Below are 19,172 nucleotides of genomic sequence, written 5' to 3' on the forward strand. Positions count from 1 at the left end.
TGGAAAAGTGGGTCATTTATATAGACCACGTATTGTGCTGCCCCAGCATCTGCGTGGGTTTTATATTAGCTACTGATAGTTCAGGGATCTAGACAACATTTTTATGGGGCAGTGAGGCTGAGCTAAAAAAGAATAGCCATTGAATACCACTTTACATTATCTAACTATTGTATATGGGACAGTCTCCTGATAACTCACAGTTTGTTCTCTGCAGCTCAGGAGGGGTACAGTCCTCTGTTCGTCTTGGTTGCTTGAAGTCCCTCTCTTTCTGCCGGCACTTGGGAGCTGGGGCCAGTCAAAGGTCCCTCTTGCAGCAGGCTCTGGCTCCTTTCTACCCTGGCTGGGAAATGGCTTAGCAACCAGCGTCTCCTCTGAGGAATTATGTGTGCCAGGGTGAGGCTCTGCTGTCTGCTTTCCCCACTCTTTCTGCAGCCAGCCTGGCCATTTCCCTCCTTTTCTCATGAAGGTTATTAACCCCATAGGTGCTGGAAGTAAGGGGTGCTGCCGCACCCCCTTGTTTGAAGTGGTTTCCATCATATACAGGGTTTACAGTTTGGTTCAGTAACTCTCAGAACCCCCACTATACAAATTGTTCCAGCACCCCTAACTGACCTCTTGTTCTGTCTCTGTGCATGAGGACCTCTCATCCCCTCTTTATCTAGGGAGTCCTGATAGGTCCAGCCAGCTGCCACTCCTTTGGGGCAGATTCCCAGAGACTCCTAATTGACTCTGTTCTTCTTTTGTCCCTCCTCCCTCATGAGTTCCATATGTTCTTTTTCACAAAGGGAAAGGGAGGCCAGATGTCACTGAGCCCATGATTCTTTATTTTTGCAGCCTCTGACACTAGTCCCATCATGCCTTGGTATCACAGGGCCACCAGCTGCCATCTTATTTGTAGTCCTTTCCTTGTCAGACTCTCTGGGTATGAGAGGAACCCAGGGAGTTACCTAAGCAAAACATAAAAAGCAGTTGTTTTCCAGTGTAATCAACAGATCAGGCGTAGTCTGTTCCCTTTCTTCATTCTGCCACATTCTTGACTATTCTACAAAGAATGCAGTGACTGTATAAAACCAAGAGGTCAGCTAAATGATTCAGTTTGCCAGAGAAGTATTGCGTGTGTTTTGTAATTCTATAGTGCTATGCTGGTCTAACTAAGTGAGTAGTGCCTGAGTGAAGTCCCAAAACAAAGCAGCTATATTCAGGGGCTAACATGAAATCACTTAAAACGTGGCTGATTAAAAAGGAGGAAACTGCACATCCAATAAGGGGATCAACTTCTGCGGGTCATAGTACTGAGCTGTCTCTGCCATTGCCTACAACTGGAACCAACTGCTAGTTGCCTCATGCTGTTAGCGTTTCTGAGACTCCTCACCAACCACAATTTAAGTCTTTCCCTGTTCATAGTTTTGGAAAATATTTCTAATGTGCATAAAATGGAGTAAGGAGCAGCTGTCAGTGAGACAGGCTATTCGTCACAGCATATAATGTACCATTTTGGCCCTGGCGGCCCATCTCGGTGGGCCAAAACTCCGTATTAAAGAAGAAAGTATATTAGCGAAACTGCAAGGGAAATTACTGACACCTGTGGGCCGCATTTGACCAATGACCCTCCTCCAGAGTTCAGGCAAAATGAGTCAAGAAATAATACATAGACAAGTCCTGGGGAGTAGCAGTACAACTGAACACAAACAATAAAGCCAAATAAACAAGACTAGCAGTACTCTCTGTTCAGAATTGTGTTACTCATGTCAACAGGGAGCCTTTTCTTATATTTACAACAAAATAATGTAATGAGAATGTGTCATTTGGGGAAGAGAAACAGGCTGTGGGGAAACAAAATAATTTGGAGCTAGAAGGCCCACGCCTGCTCCCACCGAAGATATTGACAAAACTGCAATGAACTACACGGGGAACACGATTGGGGCCAAAGTGAACCTTGACTTTTGCCAACACTGGAGCTGGCCCCTATGGAAGTGCACTCATGCTATTCCTAGGTAGAGGAAATCTTAAGGACTCAATTGTGGAACGCCTGTTCATGTTGGGAAGCACTTGATCACCCAAGTAGTCCCACTGACTGCAAGAACATAACTCGAGTACTTTGTTTAGTTCTGGATCCCTCACTATAGAAGAAATAGGGATAAAGTCACAGCAGCATAAAAGAGAAATGGATAGTAAGGTTAGAGGGCATGTCCTATAAGGAGAAACTATATAGATACTTTCCAGAAAAGAAAAGAGGTGACAATAGGTGATGCAGTTGTGGTTGATAGATGGTACAGATGTTAAAAAATTAGAAGGAAGCATTATTCAAAAAGGAAGAAAATAAGGAGCAGTAATTTCAAAAGGGTAAAACTCAAAATAAGCATTAGAAAATAGTTCTTAAAGGTGTAATATACTCAAGGAAGCCATTGTGGTTTCATAATACTGTCACTGGATATGTCCAAGACAAAATTAGACTTAACACTTAGGGCCACAGTCTAAAGCAAAATACTGTTTTATTGTGAGGTGATGAACAGATTATCTGTATGAATCTATGCACTTGTTAGCAAAAATTGTAACAATACTTTAAGAGGTGTCATTGAGAAGAAATATAACATCAGATGGGTGCAATTTTTTGTTTGCTTTTCTGTGTAACATCCATCACTGAGGAAATAACTGAGGGATAAATGACAAGATACATATATTGACTTCAGTGAGAGTTGTGGAGGGTTGAATTTAGCTTGTTGTGATTAGAATTGGTACGGATACCTATGAACTGCAAATATTTTACATGTAATCTGGATCCCTGTTAGTCAGGGACTCAGCCCTTAAACATAAGGGCTAAATTACAGATTGGAATGCTGTCCTGAACACCATGTAAACTCAAGGCTACAGGGACTTGTCTATCAATAATTATTAAAAGTCTCCCTTAATAAATAATTACTAAATGTGTTTTAGCCTTGTTAAAAATATTTCTTATTTTAAAACTTAAGACACTTGTTGCTTACTTTCTAAAACATCATCATTTCCCCAAATCTTTGCAGCTAGCATCCTTAATTTGGAAAAACACACTTGTTTACACCTTTAGGACTAATTCCTTTGTAATCCATTGGCTTCAGTGAAGTTACAGAGCAGGCTAAATAATGCCTAATATAATTCATCGGAATTTCATCTTTTAATATGGTTTTTTGTTTGGTTGGGGTTTTTTGGTTTTGTTTTGTTTTTCAAAATGTCCATGACAATTTTTCATTTTTGGACCAAAAACTGAAACCAAAAACTGAAATATTTTCAGTTTTTCCAGGCTGTTTTAGTTACAATTTATGGTTTTCAGTTAAAATTTTCATTTTCCAAAAGCCAATTTTTGTGTACCATAAGCAAAATATTTTACTGAAAAGTGAATGTTTACATTTTTTTCCCAATTTTTCCATAAAAACAAATCTGAAAATTTTGACCAAAATGAATAATTCCTGCAAACATTTTCATTTTGGTCAAAAAGCCATCTTTCATTGAAAAAATACTTTGATGAAAAAAAACCTGACCACCTCTAGCAGTTACTCTGGATGAACACTAAGTGTAAGTGAGGGAAGAATTAGGCACTTGGGGCTAGATTCACAAAGGAACTTAGACTTAGTGAAGCTGAGTGTCACCATGCCTAGCTTTTAGGTGCCTAGAAAATCACTGGGATTCTCAAAGCCTGAGTTAGGGGCTGCAGTGCACATGCTCAGGCCACATCTACACTACCCGCCGGATCGGCGGGTAGTGATCTATCTATCGGGGATCGATTTATCGCGTCTAGTCTATCCCTGATCGCTCTGCTGTTGACTCCGGAACTCCACCACCGCAAGAGGCGGAAGCGGAGTCAATGGGGGAGCAGCGGCGGCCGTCGATCCCGCGCCGTGAGGACACGAAGTAAGTGATTCTAAGTCGATCTAAGATACGTCAACTTCAGCTACGCTATTCTCATAGCTGAAGTTGTGTATCTTAGATCGATCCCCCCCAGTGTAGACCAGGCCTCAGAGGCAGAAACATAGATACCTAGGGAACTTTTACTGCAAAAAATTAGGTGCTGAGCAAGTTTAGGACCCAAAAGGAGTAGGGGGCAACTGAGCAGGGGTTTTGTGAATACCTGAGTGGCCTGATTCTGGGATTTAGGTGCCTAAGGTGGCAGCTAAACACCTAAGTCCTTTTGTGAATCTGACCCTTAGTCTGTATGGGTCAGTTAGACTTATTGGAATAGACTCAAAGGTGTATGAATGAAAATCGTAGGCAGTCTGTCTCTACAAGAAATAGTCCAAATAAAGTTTAGATTCCTTTCAGAGAATTTTCTAGCAATGTATAGTACCATTTATCATTTAGCATTAGACAAGTCTTCCAGTTATTTTCCTGGCTGCTTAATAATGAACGAATACAAGACTTTTTCAGGGTCACTGGCTCCCCTTTTGACTTTCACATAAAGGGAGTTTGTGACTCCCTTGGCCTCATTGCTTTCGGCGTTATAATACCGCATCTGTCACAAATGATGCAATCTTAGCCACTCAGCTCTTCAGGGGAATTGCAGCACATATGAATTGTGACAGGATCTTGTGTGTCTGATCACCTCACTAGATTTTATTGTATATAGGATTAGAGCTTATAAACATTTCTGATCTGTATTTGGGGAAAAAACAGGTGCTGTAATCATATCATATAATGATAACACTCTTTCCATTCCATTAGCATCTCAGGAGGATGTTGAACAGCAGCTACTAAAGGTAGAAATTTTTAAATCAGCAGGCCCAGGTAACTTGCACCCAAGAGTTTTAAAAGAGCAGGGTGGGGAGCTCACTGGACCATTAATGTTGGTTTTCAATAAGTTTTGGAACACTGGGGAAGTTCCAGAAGACTGGAAGAAAGCTAATGTTGTGCCAGTTTTTAAAAATGGTAAATGGAATGACTAGGTAAATACAGGCCTGTTAATCTGATTTTGATCCCAGGCAAGATAATGGAGTGGCCAATATGAGGCTTGATTAATAAAGAATTAAAGGAGGGTAATATACTGAACGCCAATCAGCATGGGTTTATGAAAAATAGATCCTGTCAAACTAACTTGGTATCTTTTTTTGAAGAAGTTATAAATTTGGTTGATAGAAGTAATAATGTCGATGTAATATACTCAGCTTCTGTAAGGCATTTGAATTGGTACAACACAACATTTTGATAAAAAAAACTAGAATGATATAAAATTAGCATAGCACACATTAAATAGATTAAAAGCTGGCTAACTGATAGGTCTCAAAATGTAATTATAAAGGGGAATCATCATTGAGAGATGCTTTTGTAGTGGAGTCCCACGGGGAATCTGTTCTTGGCCTCACACTGTTTAACATTTTAATCAATGACCTAGAGGAGAACATAACATCACTACTGATAATATTTGCAGAGGACACAAAGATTGCGGGAGTGGTAAATAATGAAAAAGAACAAGTCACTGATACAGAGAGATCTGGATTGCTTGGTATGATGGGTGCAATATGAGTTTTAATACAACTAAATGTAAATGCATACCTTTAGGAATAAAGACTATAGGCCATACTTACAAGATGGGGGATTGTAGCCTGGTAAGAGGATGCTGAAAAAAGATTCGGGAGTCATGCTGGATAATCAACTAAACATGAGCTCCCAGTGTGACACTGAGGCCAAAAGGGCTAATGAAATCCTGGGATGCTGTAGCGGGGTTTAGCCGGGCTCATCCCTCTCGAGGGCGGCAGGGGACCACACTGCCTAGTTATGTCCTCACCGTTGCTGGCGTGGAATCAGTCTGGTCGCAGGAGTCTCTCACACAGGTGACCAGAGAGATTCCACAAAACAGTTATTCGTGCCCAATCGTGGGCGGTGAGTGCCAGTGGGCAGTGGCTCAGGCCCTCAGGCAGGGCTGAGCAACAGTTCTACAATTACCAAGCCCAGGCCCTAGGGCAGGGCAGGGCAGCAATGAGATTAAGGCTCGGGCCCTTAGGCAGGGCTGAGCAGCAGTTTATAAGTAACAGGCCCAGGCCCTGAGTCAGCGTTGGGCAGGAAGGAGTCAGTAGCTCAAGCCCTCAGGCAGGGCTGAGCTCAGACAGGTAAACAACCAGCCCAGGCCCTTGGCTCAGAGGAGCCTGGGAGAGGGGGAGACTGCCACCCACAAGTTGGGTGACTGGGGGGACGCAGGCCCTCCCACTCCACTCCGTCCCAGCCCAAGGGCCTAGCAGCGGCAAAAGGCCTACTGCTGAGTCAATGGGGATCCTGGCCGCATCACACTGACATAGGCTCTGGCAGTGCTGCAGCCAGACTAGGGTCAGCTGCCCCCGGGCCAGTCCCTAACTCCCCGTCTAGAGAGACCTGGGTCAGGAAGGTGTCCTCCGGAGGGGGGGGGTGTCAAGCACCATGCGGTCCTCTGGGTAACTGGCGAGGGGCGGGTTTGGCAGCTTCTCCGGGCTCTGGTCAGTGTCAGGCGTTGGTCAGGTGGGCCAGTCTTCAGGTCCGCCGCCAGTTGCTGGGGTCTCCCAGCCAGGAGCTAGACCAGAGGCATCTGGCCTCTCCAGCAGCTGCACCCGAGTGAGCTCTGTCTCCATGCTTTTCTATTTCCTGGCTTGCGCCTGACCAATGAAAGGTGGCTCGGAGCTCTCTGGCCCCACCCACTCAGGTGTCTGGAGGAGCTCGTCCCTCTCCGGGGCGGCAAGGGACCACACCACCTCATTACAGATGCAGGTAAACAGGGAAATCTCGAGCAGCAGTAGAGAGGTTATTTTATCTCTGTATTTGGCACTAGTGAGACCAGGGCTGGGAGACTGTGTCCAGTTCTGGTGCTCACAGTTCAAGAAGGATGTTGAAAAATTGGAGACGATTTGGAAAGAGCCACGAGAATGATTAAACAATTAGAAAACCTGCCTTATAGTGATAGAGTCAAGGAGCTCAATCTATCTAGCTTTACAAAGAGAAGGTTAGGGAGGACTAGCTACGAATCACTCTAGAAGTACCTACATAGGGAAGAAATAATAATGGGCTCTTCAATATACCACTATCCAAAGGCTGGAAGCTGAAGCTAGACAAATTCAGATGGGAAATAAAGCGTAAATTTTTAACCGTGAGTGTAATTAACCATTGGAACAATTTACCAAGGGTTGTGGGGGATTCTTCCTCACTGGCAACTATTACGTCCAGATGGAATGTTTTTCTAAAAGCCATGCTCTAGTAATTATTTTAGGGAACTTCTATGGCCTGTGTGATACAGGAGGTCAGACTAGATATTACAATGGTCCCTTTTGGCCTTGGAATCTCTGAATCTCTCTTTGGGGGTAGTTCTTTTGTTTTTGTTACTCAGTTTCCTGTTTGGTAAGCTCTCCCAAAGGTGGGTATTTTGTAGTGCTACTTGGAAACATATAGAATCTACACATGTTAAAGAGTTCATAGTCCTGTGCATCTGAGCTCATTCTAGCTGGCATGAGTGCTTCTAAAACAGGGGTGGGCAAACTACAGCCTGGGGGCCACATCTGGCCCTCCAGCATGTTTAATCTGGCCCTTGAGCTCCCACTGGGGAGCAGGGTCTGGGGCTTGCCCTACTCCCGCGCTCCAGCTAGGGAGTGGGGTTGGAGGCCACGCCGAGTGCATGTGCCAAGGCTCCCAGAAGCAGCAGCATGTCTCCCCTACGGTTCCTATATTTAGGGGTAGCTAGAGGGCTCCGCGTGCTGCCCTCGCCGCAAGCACCACCCCTGCAGCTCCCATTGGCCGGGAACTGCGACTAATGGGAGCTGCAGGGGCGGCGCCTGCAGACGGGGCAGTGTGCAGAACCGCCTGGCCGCACCTCCACATAGGAGCCAGAGAGGGGACATGCCGCTGCTTCCAAGAGCTTCTTGAGGTAAGCGCCGCCCAGAGTCTGCACCCCTAACCCCCTCCCATGCCCCAACCCCCTGCCCCAGCTCAGAACCCCCTCCCGCACTCTGCACTCCTAATTTCTGGCCCAACCCCAGAGCCCGCACCCCCAGCCAGAGCCCTCACCCCCTCCTGCACCCCAAGCCCAATTTCGTGAGCATTCATGGCCCGCCATAAAATTTCCATACCCAGATGTGGCCCTTGGGCCAAAAGGTTTGCCCACCCCTGTTCTAAAAGATCATCAGAAAGAGGCATGCTCTCATGGCCTGAACACAGGACTCAGAGCCAGGAACTCCTGAGTTCTTAACTCTCTCTCTGACACTGATGATGCCTTCTGTGGATTTGGGCAAATCACATAGGCCTCAACTGAGAGCTCCTGAACATTTCTGTGTAAGCAGGTATAGGATGCCTCCTTATTCCTCTGCCCAGATACATGCTGCAGGTGAGCATTTGCCACTGGGCTCCTTCTCCCCTTCCTGCTCCTCCAATGCACTAGCCAGCCCAACGGAGCCACCACACAGTGGGGAATAAGGACAGAATTGTGAATCTGAATCCCAGTTTGGTCCCTATCCTGCTCTTGAGGCAACAGCTACCCATTGCCCCTTAGTTAGGGCAGATTGCAAGGTACTAGTCTAGTCCGTCACCTCTGAGTGTCAGTTTCCCAGGCTGTAAAATACTTAATCTAGTTACCCAAGCTCTGGGGAGGGAGGGACATAATGAGGACTGCTGTCTGTGTCTGGCATGGGGTTGGTTTATCCCTAGTTGGTTACTTTCAGGATGAGAAAAAGCTGCTGGTTTTCATTTTCAGATGAATGTATCGCCTAGAACTTGGGATAAAATCTTTTTGTTATATATATTAAAAATCAAGCCAACTCAATATATACAATATGTTGCATAGTGCTGAGCTATGATTTTTCATTCTGTTTTGTTTGTTTTATTGTTTAACTTCATGTTTACTTTTCTTGCTCTTTAAAATGAGCAGATGCCATTTTTGTCACGATTCCTATTTTCTTTTTCTATAGCCTCTCGGCTGTAAATAGGAATCGTGACAAAAATGGCATCTGCTCATTTTAATAAATTAAGGATTTATTATTTAATAAATTAAGGATTGTTATTTGCTGTAATGTTTTTCCCCGCAGCTGCATAATACTGGGGATGTCCTCAGCTGCAGCTTGAATACCAGAAGCCATTATTTGTCAGAGGAAATATTTTGGTAACGTCCAGAAACCTTTCGGATTTGACAGAGCCATTGTTATATCAAGCCCCAAGAATATTCTGGGTTTTCCTGACTTTAGTCATAGTCCTCTGGGTCTCTACAGATACACAGTTTGCCTGATTTTCTAACAGCTCCCATGCTGTTAATCTAGTCATCTGGGGCAGAAAACTTGGCTAGGATGCTCTTCCCCCTCCTATTTATTTACTAGCTATCTTTAGACACAAGGAGCCACTTAAAACCCAATTGCCCAGGACCGCTCCTGGTTTCAACCCAAAATACAGGTGCCTCTTCCCCACTCAACACTGGGCTAAATGTACACTAGTCGATTCATGTGCTTTTATTCCTCCAGAATTTAGCAGCTGCAACCAACTCCCTTTTTCATGTTGTAGCCAAAAAAGGAATCAAACAATCAGTACGAAGTTAATCAACTGATAATGTAACAGGTGGCATTTGATTTCATTTACAACTGCATGAGGAATCACTTGTAATAAACCTTTAGAAGTATAGGGTTGCATATGGTCACCACTGGGCCAAATCCAGCATCAGCAGCATTTGCTATTGTATTTTATTCATCTCTTGTCTTTGGAAATTCTGTTAATCCTTGAAATACCACAGAAAGCACAAAAGGTTTGCATTACATATCAATGAGTGTATTTCCTTAAGACGGTACTTGGCATCCCTTGGAAGCTTATGAATCATCTCCTTTGGCTGCTGTAGAACCACTTATTGTTTTATTGAACAAGAGAGTAAAAAGTCTCATAAAAGCCTGCATACTGTAAATGGCCAGGGTATAATTCAGACCTGCCCTTGTGCAGATTAATTGACGCATTTGGCCTTTTTGGAAAAAATGTCAACTGTTTTATGATAAATATAGCTTAGGCTGAGCACTTGAACCATGAATGACTTTTATTATTATTTTTTGGGTTGAATTTCACACACCCTTCTAATTTTTTTTCTTTTTTGGCTCGTGAGGTTTTTTGAGTGTAACAAGGGGAAAGCAAGTTAAGACAACAGAAAAAACACACACCCTTTCCAAACTCAGAAAGAGCAACTTTTGGCCCTCTTCATAGATAGTGCATAAAGCTTTATGAACATAATCTCTCAGACATATATGTTTATTTGTAGTATTGTGTGTTTTCTCCTTCTGAAGAACACAGTCAACTCTCTTCACATTCATACATAGGAGATGTTTTTTACACCAGAAGGAGGGTGATACTGGCTTGGTGATACTCCAGCATCCCTGGAATATTTTTTTGGAAAAGCCCAATGTTGGTTTCTTTCACATATGTACATGATGCATCACAGTGTTTGCCCCAGATTTTATGTGCAGCTCTCCCAGGGTCTGATCCACCTAAGCACCAGCTGTGAGGTGCTGAGTGTCTTTAACTCTCATTGAGCTCTGTGAGACATTCTGAGAGATGCTGAGCACCTGCAGCTCCCCCAAAAATTAATGAGAACAGCAGCTGTTCAGCACTTCTCAAGAGGATTACAGGAAGTGAAGGGGGAGGCCCTGGAGAGAAGAAAACTTTATGAAGTTCCTTCCACAGACAGTATCCTAAAATTTCCTCCCTTCTACTGAAGAAGCAGAAAGCCCTGGAACCCCAAAAGAACCCCAAGGTTGACTTGGATCTTAGGGATCTGCCAGAAGCCCCATGCCTGCATATTGGCTACAGGATCACCTGTCCCACCCTTTTAGCACAGTCCCACTGGTGCTGGGTACCTTCTGCATGGATTCTGTGCAGGATTTGGGGGGTTGGGGGGAGTCATTGCCTCCAGCCTACCTCATTTGTGGATCCCAGACAACACAGTTATCCCACAGTAGGAATCCAGGAAAGTAGTACCACAGAGTCAGGATTTGGGACAATGGGACTGAGGTATTTAGGTGCTTACAGATGCAGGTAGGTCCCTAGTGGTATTTGCAACAGTGCCTAAGAAAGTTAAGGTTTAGGTACTTACATCTTTGAAAATTTGGTCCTCAGTTCCTTGCAGGGTCAGGTCCACTGATATTTAAAATTCACACCTGTCTTTAGACTTTCATGGGTAGTCCTACACCAGAAAAATGTTGTACTTGTTACAGGAGTGCTCTATAAATGAGATGACTGTGCATATGTAGATAGTTGTTTGATAGATAAGTGCCAGTGGATAGTGCTCAAGAAAATGAAGTATAGCTTCTGAGTATTGTAGGACCAATGAAACTTGTGCACTGCAAATTGCTTTCTCTGTGAAGTTATTTACATGGAGCAGTGAACAGTACTCATTTTTCATCAATGGTGGACAGTGCCCTGGGGCTTGTGTAGGCAGAGCTCAGGTGTTTTTATCAGCAGATTTTCAGGATGAAATGCCTGAATCCTGTCTTCACTAGTGCTTACACTTGCTAGTCCTGGTGTAGATGCACCCTTGCTGGAAAAATGGGTAAAAAAAAATTTAGTGTACACTAACACAATGAGGGACTCTGACTTCTGGACATTAAAATATAGATTTAAACTGTATGATCATGGTGCGGCTTCAAACACTGTCTTCAAAGTTTTGGACTTATGTACACATATTGCACTTAGGTCTTTATAGATTCCTCATGTCTGAATCTCACACCTGTTTTACACTGGCATAACTCCATTGATGTCAGTGGAATTATTCCTGATTTACACTAGTATAACGGAAATTAGAGTCAGGCCTGGAGTATGTTTTTTGCAAACTTTGTTGCAAAAGGTAATATGGTGTAAATCAAATGGTGGTTATTCTTGGTTGCTGATTGGCTGAGCCATCCCCAATTGATAGCAAAGGACAACCATGATGCATTTGTAAGTCAGTTTTCACCATAGAAGCATAGAATCATAGAATATCAGGGTTGGAAGGGACCTCAGGAGGTCATCTAGTCCAACCCCCTGCTCAAAAGCAGGACCCATACCCAATTAAATCATCCCAGCCAGGGCTTTGTCAAGCCTGACCTTAAAAACTTCTAAGGAAGGAGATTCCACCAGATTCCTCAGACCAAGCAGTCCTGGACTCAGTTCTGCCTTCTGAAGAACCTGCTTAATCCCACTCTTCTTTTTGGGGTTGCATAAGTGCCCCGGAGGGTAGATTTTGGCTAGCTATGTTTAGCTGGGACTGAAACTCCAATTTCCACAGGTTAACTTTTAAAATATTTTTTAACGTTTATAGGTTTTCAGATACAGAGAATCACTTTATGTAGTTATGGAGGCAGCAGGGAAGGATGGGAGGAGGGTTTTTTTCCCCCTCCCTTAGGCAAAAATGGTACCAGTAATAATTCTTTCTCTATGTGAAAAGTAATATATATTATGTGATTATGCAGACCAAATTTCACTGCATGCTATCTCAGTAATGTCAGCAAGCAGAAGCTTATGTTTTCAGTGGGTCTAGTTAGCTCTCAGTTCCACCTCTAGAGGAAAAGAATCATTTTAGGCCCTAACTCTGTAATCTGATGCATGTGGCTGGACATTCATGCACTTGCATAGCCTCTAAGTCAATAGGGCTCAACACCAGTGCAGTGTTCAATCCATATGGATCAGACTGCAGGATCAGCGCCTTATTTTGCAGTCTGCATGTTTGCTAGGCCTCGTACATACACAGGAGCATCTGCTTCTGAGAGGTCCATTCTTCCATAGCAGTGTTTAGCCTGTCTGGAAATTCCATGTCTGAAGTGGAAGTATTATACTTTTATTTTGCAGATTGGCCTTGCCTGCCAGGTAGGCCACCTGTAAATCTCTCCCTTCATTTGGATGGATAGGTAGCGAGTGATCTCCCATTACATCTTCAATGCTGCTGCTGCTGCTCACAGGATTCTCTCAAAGTGGGGACAGAACGGGTTGTGGTTTTTGCACAATGGTTATTTTGGCCAGTGAAGGGAGGGAAGTCGTGGAGGCAATTGCTGAAGGCTCTATGCCGATTGTAGATGCAGGCAAAATGTTGCCAGGGCAGTGATTAATTTGTAATGAAAGAGGTGCTGGGGCTCAAGCAATTTTTTTACTTTTATATCTGAAGTGACAAGCCCAGGGGTGCTGAGGCTATGAACTGCCAAGGCCAGAGGTGCCAAGGCTATGAACTGCCAAGCATAGAGGTGCTGAGGCTCTGCCCTAGCAAGCCCCAACACAAGTTAAGCACTGCTCCAGGGACAATGGGGAGTGTTCTCAGAAGCAGCAAATACCCTTCAAATGAGTTCAGTGTGTCCTCTCCTCAGTATCAGCCTTCAGTTATGTGAGTGCTGAAAAGGCCCTGGGGCCCTGGCCATGCCAGTTGGGGTGTGGCGTGCCTCAGACTATACTAGCCCCTCTCCTTCCTCTCCACACTCAGGGGGTGTTAGCACCAGCATTCTGGTTGCCCCCCATGTGACTGTGCATGAGCAGCCACAGACTGGCCCTAACATTGTTTTTTCCACCTCCCCACTCCCTTAACATTCAGCTCTAGATTGTACCTAGCCTTTAGGCAACAGCACAGGATGGGAGTAAGGACTCTTCACTCCCTCCTGCACAGCCCAAACACAGACTTCCCAGAACTGTAGCCTCCACATTTGAGGGAGCACAGGGTCTCCTACTGAGTTGCTCCCTGTGAGTAGCAGCTCACAGGAAAGGGAACAGGGTGGATGGGGGATGGGGCGGGGGGAGGTAAAGCATGACTTGGCTCCCCAATCCACTGGCCAGCCAGGCTGAGGGAAGTATGCACTAGCGGGGCAGCAGCTAGCCACAATCTGGGTGCTCCAGGAACCACTGCATGTCCTTGAATCACAGAGCCTGTGAGAAAGTGCCATCTCCTCAGGAGAAAGAAAGGGGGAAGGAGGAGAAATCCTAACAGGAATTAAGAACGCTTACCAGATAGCAAGTGTGAAAAATCAGGATGGGGGGGGGGGGGGAATTGGCACCTATTATAAGAAAAAGCCTCAAATATCGGGATTGTCCCTATGAAATCAAGACATCTGGTCACCCTAGCTGGCTGGAAGAGATGGAGAATCAGCAGCAGTTGAATGCAAAATGGTTGTTTTAGGACTGCAGCTACGGTCTCTGCCAAATTTAAAGGGACAGCTTTGGAACAGCATGAGAAAGTCACACTGGGGAGAAGTCCCTATAAGAAGGCTACGCTACAGAGAGGCAAGAGGGAGCAGTTGTTTATTAAGGAAGTTGTTGCTACATCAAATGGCCCAATCCTGTAGGTGCCAAATGCAGAGTCCAAACATAGCTTAATAGCTGCTTATCTGCTACATGGGGACAAAAGGAGCTGCAATACTGCCTGCTGGAAGCTTCATGCATGCCAAGAAGATCTCTGTAGTGGCTCTTCACTGTGACTAACAGGTCTGAACTAGCAGGAATCTAAATGTTCGAAAACTTGTGTAGGAATTGAGCAGTAAACGGAGTCCACTATTCCTCCCTCTATACTTAGTAGTATCTGGATGCAGGCTAGCCATACAAATGCCTCAAACCTTGCTTTGCCACACAGAGCAGGATTCTACCTACCCCGCTTCCTCCTAGCCTCCTTGAGCAAAGCTCTATTATTCAGATCACCCACCTCATCTATATAGTGCAGTGTAGTTTGCACATGTAAATCTGAGTTTTTGCACATGCAAAAAGTTAGGTATCATGGATTATATGTGCAAAAAATGTAGGCACACAAAAGATTCCAGACACAATTTTAGTGGCCTTTTCGATTCCACTGTCCACCTCTTTTCCTGTCATATGCTGCTGCAGTTGAGGCTCTAGATAGAAGTATTCAAGCTGGTTTTGTTATAAAAGAGAGGGGACAGAGGTTTCTCTGTGAAGTCCCTATTCTCTGGAATTCACTCCCTCCAGTCCAAAATAGCCTGAATTTGCTGACCTTCAGGGCACGCTGCAAGGTTCATCTTCTCAGAAGAACTGCTGAAGAGGTGCCTATTGCAGGGGGTGAGATTTATAGAGAAATGGGGAATTGGATTATTTATGTGCTACTTGGTTACAACTCTTCTATACAATGGGATTTTTGGTCTTTTCTTTGACTTATTTTCTTTTAAAGTCTGTGTTATATAGGCATCTCTTGTTATAGATCTATAGAATAAATAAACACATTCAATTTTTGCTCAAAGCTCTGGACTAGCCTTAATGAAATTTTGCTAGGTACATTGTGTTTGGCCACATACAGTGTATACTATAGGTTATGTTGGAAAACTCACTAAAATATGATGTTTTATTGGTGTAAATATTCCATATTACTGTAAATTGTAACCACAATGGCCTTTCCATTCCTTATCTATAGAATTAAAATTGTCAATCAGTATGGTATCAGTATCATAAAAGATACTGATCTCCTCAGTGATGGGAACCATATATAGAGAAAATAAAAACATAGGGCTTGATCCTGACCTCTGTGGGCTTACCCTAGAGAATAAGAGTTTGCAGGATTGGGAAGGCTCTTTTCCTAAACAGGAAAGAAGATGCACAGACAAGATCTTTAAAAAAAAAAAAATCCCACAACCCCACTGCATAGCTATAAAATCACACATTCTGGCATGACAGTCATTTCTGGAGCCCTGGAGGCTCAAATTAAGAGTGCATTTTTATCATGGACATTTCATCTGCCCTTCATTTTACCCCTAATCTATCTTCCCTTTGCAGCCTGTGTGTGTGCTGGTGTTGAAAGATAATAACAAAGCAAGAGTCATAAAGGAGACACTGAGATATGAACTCAGTGCTAGGGTTCAAGCCACATTTATAAGGACTGATTTCAAGCAAAAGGCATCTCTTTCTAGTACTCCCTAAATATTTCTCCTCACACTTTAGAGAGACTGATTTTTATGTACTAGGATACAGTTTTCAAACATTTCTATGCACACAAACAGGCCTGTGGTTTTGAGCTTCCCATTTCATCTGTGTTCGCTGTAGCTGAAATTACATTTTTTTTTTTGCATTATGCTGATATGTGAAAAATACATAAAAAACATATGGCCCAAATCATGACCCAGGCAGTGAGAAGCTGCAGAGCCAAGGCAGTTTCAGATTCCAACCAGGCTTCACCACTGCTGCACAGCATGAGTTAGAGCCAGGTATGAGATGAGCAGCTACAGCAGATAGTGTGGAGTTACTCTGCAGCTGTCCTGCCCACTATGCCCCCAAGGGCAGAGTGCATGACTCCCCCTCCCGCATATGACAGTGGGGATACTGAAAAAATATCAGTGAGAGGTGATGCCTGTTTCAATGCAGGAGAGAGGGAAATGGCTGACAATGCCAAAGCTAATTGACAGGCAGCTCCGGGTGAAAGACACTGCCCTCCCAGAGCAATCTTCAGCAGAGGGCACAGCCACGCCTCCCCACCATCATCCCCATTAGCTAACAATTTTCAGGAACTCGGACTGAGCTGCCCCATACTTAAAATCATAGAATCATAGAATATCAGGGTTGGAAGGGACCCCAGAAGGTCATCTAGTCCAACCCCCTGCTCAAAGCAGGACCAATTCCCAGTTAAATCATCCCAGCCAGGGCTTTGTCAAGCCTGACCTTAAAAACCTCTAAGGAAGGAGATTCTACCACCTCCCTAGGTAACGCATTCCAGTGTTTCACCACCCTCTTAGTGAAAAAGTTTTTCCTAATATCCAATCTAAACCTCCCCCTTCAATGGTGAGTCTGCCTGCCTCACCATTGAAGGCTGCTTTGCAGGGGGCTCTATGAAAAGCTGCTGGAGGGGGCAAGAAACTCATTGCATAGGTTTCCCACCTCTCCTCTGTGCTGCATGGGCCCAGATTCTGGTGTAGAGAAGAAGCTGATCTACCATCCCATCAGGATTTGGACAGACCAGTGCTGAGCTCCCCTGTGCAGGAGCAAGGGACATGTTCACTGCTCAGGCTTTGGGTCTGTTATAGGCAGAGCTACTAGCATTGCCTATAGTTAAAGTTACCTGACATTTCCCATTTTAAGACCATGCTTTCAGTTGCTTATAACTTTGCCAGACTTCACCTGCTCAGGCTGAAATTTTCACATGCCTTAGGCTGAATCTTTTGGGAAAATTTTAGCCAAAAGAGTACAGCTGTTCCCTAGAGTGAGACTAGGAGGAAATGTGTTGTTTTCCAATGTTTCTTAAAAAAAAATTCTAGTGACTTTTTCTTTGGAAAGCTCTAGCACTCCCTTGCTTTCGGAGCAGGGTTGGGAAATTTGGCAAGAAGGTGGCCTTTATATCAGGGCCATGTCACATATTCCTGTGGAAATCCACCCAAATTTGGCCAAGTTATAATCTTTTAGAAAATCTCAGTTTGCACGCACTCAGTAGAGACTTCTTAGACTTTACCAGGTAAAATCTCCATGAGTACTGAGTGTGCTTGAGCCTCTCATGTATCCTAGTGCTGAGCAAACTGCACATGCACCATGGCCACAGAGCAACCGAGCAGGCTCCAGTCCTGGACTACAGGGGCACAACTTAATTTTTCCTGTGATTGCTGCTCCCTGTTGCTACAAGCTGGGATGGGGCTGGGCACCAGAACTGAGAGCAGGGAGTCTGTCTATCCTGTTCACTCAGTGACCCCCTGTTTGGCACCCAGGCAGTGTGGAGGAGCAAGCTGTCTGACTCAAATGCACAGGGGACACGAACCACACCTAGGGCATTGATGGGGAGGGCCGAGGGAGTAGAATGGGACAAGGAGCCTGGGGAGCAGAGACTTGGACCGGAGGCTGGCAGGGGGCAGAGACTGGGACTAGCTGTGCCTGGAGACTAGGTCTGGGAGCTGAAGAGGGAAATGGGGTTGGGAAGACAGGTAGACTAGGTCAGGAGGAACTGTGATTATATGAGAAGCCATTAGAGTGGGATTGGCAGGGCAAGAAGAGAGTGGGAGCCAATCAGGTAGGGGAAAGGAGGTGGGGGGAGGTGAGACAGATGTGACAAAGAGCTGGGGTGGCGGGGATGTGGGGGAGAGAATGGGACTGACTGGGTAAAGAGACTGGGACAAGGAGATGTCACTCAAACATCAACCTGTGGAACTCATTGCCAGGTGATTTTGTGAAGGCCAAAAGTATAACTGGGGTCCAAAAAGAATTAGATAAGTTCATGGAGGACAGATCCATCAATGGCTATTAGCCAAAATGGTCAGAGACACAACTCCATGCCCTGGTTGTCCCTAAATCTCTGACTGCCAGAAGCTGGAATTCGATGACAGGGAATGGATCACCCGGTAGATTGCCCCATTCAGTTCACTCCCTCTGATTCTGAAGCACCTGGCATTGGCAACTGTCGGAAGACAGGATACTGGGCTAGATGGACCTTTGGACTGACCCAGTGTGTCCGTAATTAAGTTCTTAAGGAGCTGGAGGAAGGGCAAGAGGGGATGAATCTGTATGGCAAGGAGACTAGAAGGAGGACTGAGGGCAGACTGGGAGTGGGAAATACTGTGATGGAGAAACTGGGGGAGGGAGCTGAAACTAGGACTTAGTGGGCAAGAAGACTGGGATCAGAAGACACTGGGACTGGCTAGGTGAGAAGACTGAGACTGGGACAAAGAGCCAGTGGTGTGGTGGAAAAAAGACTAGGATGGGGACAAGTCAGAAGGGAGTGGGCTAACAGGGTCAAACCTAGGGGGAATGGTAGGAAGAGTTTGTGCACACATGAGCACACTCTCCTCCAGACCCTGCAATGGAACCAAAGATTCCCCTTGTCTCACCATTCCTCTGAGGTCAGCAAATATCTGAACAACCCACTAGCAAAGTGGCCCATCACCCTCTAGTTCTGGTCCACATAGAGAATGACAAACAACATACCTTTGCTATCTGTTACTCCGTTAGCTCAAGTGGCAGAGGATTGAGGGTTGTGGGCTGGATGTACAGGTTCTAACCCGGCTGATGATCCACGTGGGTGTCAATATGCCACCACATGATGACATTTCTATTGTTTTCACGTTGCTTTTTTAAAAACCTAGGAAATGACACACAACAAATCTGTGTTAAAACCACATTATTAAGGTTGCAAAGTCAAACACTCAAAAGTTCTGAAATGCCAGAATTAAAGTTGTCCATGCAACCTTAATTCAGCCCTCTTTTCTGTATGCTTTACGATATGGCATTTAATTATATAATCAGTTATTATTTTTTCTGCCCTGCTCTGGGGATGAATCAGGTTTGTATCCTGAAGGAGACAG

At 44.7% G+C, this 19,172-nt stretch overlaps 1 long non-coding RNA gene across 1 annotated transcript; it reads right to left on the minus strand.

The window, feature by feature from the left end:
• Positions 1-887: 887 nt before the first annotated feature.
• Positions 888-18,914, minus strand: LOC311519242. Its single transcript, XR_014711235.1, has 3 exons — positions 18,796-18,914; positions 11,036-11,125; positions 888-947 (listed from the first exon to the last, which is right to left on the minus strand). It is a non-coding gene; the product is annotated as an uncharacterized lncRNA (long non-coding RNA).
• Between the last annotated feature and the right edge of the window lie 258 nt (positions 18,915-19,172).

The sequence above is a fragment of the Lepidochelys olivacea genome, assembly GCF_965140295.1.
Source record: "Lepidochelys olivacea isolate rLepOli2 genome assembly, chromosome: 1".
NCBI classification, from domain to species: Eukaryota; Metazoa; Chordata; order Testudines; family Cheloniidae; genus Lepidochelys; species Lepidochelys olivacea.